Source organism: Helianthus annuus, chromosome 2 (genome assembly GCF_002127325.2).
Source record: "Helianthus annuus cultivar XRQ/B chromosome 2, HanXRQr2.0-SUNRISE, whole genome shotgun sequence".
NCBI classification, from domain to species: Eukaryota; Viridiplantae; Streptophyta; class Magnoliopsida; order Asterales; family Asteraceae; genus Helianthus; species Helianthus annuus.
In genome coordinates, this window is record NC_035434.2 from 81,291,376 (window position 1) to 81,294,699 (window position 3,324).

General features: G+C 31.0%; 1 long non-coding RNA gene across 1 annotated transcript; it reads right to left on the reverse strand.

The window, feature by feature from the left end:
• Positions 1–367: 367 nt before the first annotated feature.
• Positions 368–1,019, reverse strand: LOC110904042. Its single transcript, XR_002572318.2, has 4 exons — positions 912–1,019; positions 727–808; positions 592–640; positions 368–462 (listed from the first exon to the last, which is right to left on the reverse strand). It is a non-coding gene; the product is annotated as an uncharacterized LOC110904042 (long non-coding RNA).
• Between the last annotated feature and the right edge of the window lie 2,305 nt (positions 1,020–3,324).

Here is a 3,324-nt window from a genome sequence, read left to right on the forward strand (position 1 = left end):
CTTCCTTGAGCATTAACGAAGCCTTTTTAAGCAAAGTTGTAGAATGAGTAATCACTCCAATGTTGCTCTTAAGGTTTTATTAGTGCTGAAAAACCGAACAATTTTTTTCGGTAACGACTCACTTATAAGACATCAAGATTATGTGGAGCCTGAAGGGTCAGCAGGACTTACTGTTAGCCACTCTGAGCCATTATATCCAGTTTGTGGGAAGGATTTCCAGCCAACCATCTAAACGCATCCCCTAATAAAACAACACTTGCATCACCTGTAATTACAAATCAAATATTGGCGTCATCTAAGAAGTCATCCCAAAGTAAACTGTTTAAATAAAGGTCAAAAACTGCATCTCAAACTTAATCTACCTTATCTGGTGTAAACTTCAACTTGCTTTAAGTCCTGTCAAAGAAGTCATCTTCACTTTTACCCTCAAAATATGGAGGTCGAGTAAACATGGATTTGATTCTTCCAAAAAAACATAAATAAATCAACTAAAATTCGTAATATGTTAACAATAATCATCAAATAATCAAAATATAAATCAACTAAAACGCAAAGTACTTAGGGTGAGGGTCAATAGAGATCTGAAATTACCAAGGCTTGTGTCATCGTCTTCCACCCACAACCACTATCTTTGAGGAACCTAACACATATCTGAAAGTATTACACATAAACAAAAAAGGTAGATCGACTCAAATAACAAACAAAATAGGTAGACATGATTGTTACCTTTTTTGACAGAGATGGCAGTCCAGCACGCTGGAACCCTAATCGTCTTACCGGAAGCCATTTAAAGAGGATCTTTGTGTTTCTACAAAACAAAATTAAAGTAAAAAACATTAAAAATAACCAAAATTGAAGAAACAAAATACATACAATCTCAACAATGGCGTCAAATTTATGCAAAAGATTACCGCTGGTACACGCAGCAGAGTTCATCAAACCTTCATAAACCCTAGAGCATCCATTATCTCGGCTCGGATTCCGACTGGAATCTCTGAAGAAATGTGACACATTCCTTAAACCATGACCTACAAAAAAAGACGATCCATGTCACAACACAAACAAATGTAAGTGAAATCCATTGAATGACACCAAAAATACCCTAAATCAGAACACGGCGTCACTTACCCTTGACGAATGTAGCAATAACACCGAAAATACCCTAAATCAGAACTGAGAGGTCAGAATCTTCATAGATCTGGTGAAATCTTCATGGAGGAAAACCCTAGATCCAGATCCAGATCTGGAATCGCTAGAGAGAGAGAGAGAGAGAGGAGCAGGGAAGCGGGCGATTTTGAAATGTTTTGAAATGGTGAAACCCTAATGTATCCCGTGTTTTTTAGTAGAAGGGTATAAGTGGAAAGTGAAGTTTTCTGGTGCTTAAAAGACTTGTACATCATGATTTAGGGGTGTTTTAAGGAAATTTCAATGACCTTAAGAAGTCCTTTGGATATGTATATTATATATATATATATATATATATATATATATATATATATATATATATATATATATATATATATATATATATATATAGGGCAAGGATAAATCGAAAACCTCCTTGAGTTAAAGAAACTCAGAAAACCCTATATCTACCATTGATTCAATGTGATCAATGGTTATCATTAATTTGGTTATTTAATTACCATACTTTTAATTTAATATTAAGAAAAAGTACATAGAGGGGTATTATGGGCATGAATGATATTTTTGACTTTGACATCTATCAAGCTTGGCTACATCTACAAAGAAACTTCTGACAATTCAAAAATTCTTCAAACGAGAAAGTCTCACACTTCAAAAGTTCATCTCATTTTTGACAATTCAAAAATTCATTTGCATTTCTCCAAGAAACTTACACAAAACTTCCGGATTTCTACCATAATCTTATAAACAATGAAGCTTTCAAGTGTTTATTGTATCATAAAACTGGTCTTCTACTTATCCGTCTGGTTACATTAAAGGATGATCCAAAAAGATTCAAAAATTCATTTGCACTTCTCCAGACCCAGAAAGATGCTCTGAATCCAAAAGATGATTCAGATCCAAAAGATGGTCCAAAAAGATGCTACCAGATCCAAAAGATGCTCCAGTTCTGGTTTAAGAAGTTTGATGTTGAAGATGATGTTTTAGATGACGGTTCGATGTTGAAGACGATCCAAAAGATGTTCGATGTTGAACATGATGTTCCAGATCTAAAAGAAGTATGTTTGTTTTCAGTTTTTTTTTTCAGATTTGCAATTTTTTGTGTTTTGTATATCTTCATTTTTTGTGTTGTTTTTTATTATTGATTTTAACAATTTTTCGTGTAAAATTTGTTTTCAATTCTGAACAAATGGAAACAATTTTCTTGTTTATTGTTATGATGATTGAATCTAAAAACTCTGTTGTTGTTGGATTCTTGTTAATGAAGTTATATTTTTTATATACATTTTGTAACATTGCTAGTTACATTACTTATGTTGGATTATTGTTAATGAAGTTTATTTTTTATCTAACAATTCTTTGTAGCACTATGTAACCGGGTGTTAGAAATGTAATAATTGAAGAAAAAATGCTTGTTACATTTTTTTGTGTTACATAAATAATGTTCGTTACAGAAAAAAGGTGTATTGTTACACTTTTTTAGATTATTGTAAAAATAAAGTGCGTTGGTATCATTTTTTATTTGTTGTTGTTTTAAAGGTGCTACAGAGAAAGGGTTTTATGTAGTTTTGACAATGCTACAAGAAAGTTTTTAGGATTTTAACATTTCTACAAGACATTTTGTTGAAAAAAAAAACACTGATGTGGCTTTTGTTCATAAGGGTTTTGATTTGATAAAACAAAAAAAATAAAACTTTTTAATTAAGGTGTGGATTTCTCAATACACCGACCAATGTAAAAACAAACGGGCATTTATTTAGGGTTAGATTCCCCCACCACGTACACATTTGGGGTTTGAATAAACAAAAAACTTTTTTTCATGTTTTTTAAAAGTTGTTACAAAAAATGTTCTATCGGGAAGAAAATGTTACTTTGGCGGTGCAAATTTTAAAAAAATATATAAATAAAAAGTTACATTTAAAGTTAAAAAAATCTAAAAATGAAAATTAGAAGTAGAATTTGAAATAAAACAGCAGTTAAATTTTTTTGAATATTACATAAAGATTGTCTACTTTCACAAAGAAAAAGTACATAGAGCTTAGAGCTAAAATGTAAAAAAAAAAAAGTCAAAACCTATATAGAACCTATAAAGTACACCTACAATAAAATATGAGTGACTATTATATAAATAAAAAATAATGTTGTACTAGTTTAAGAAATGGTTGTACTATTTTACAC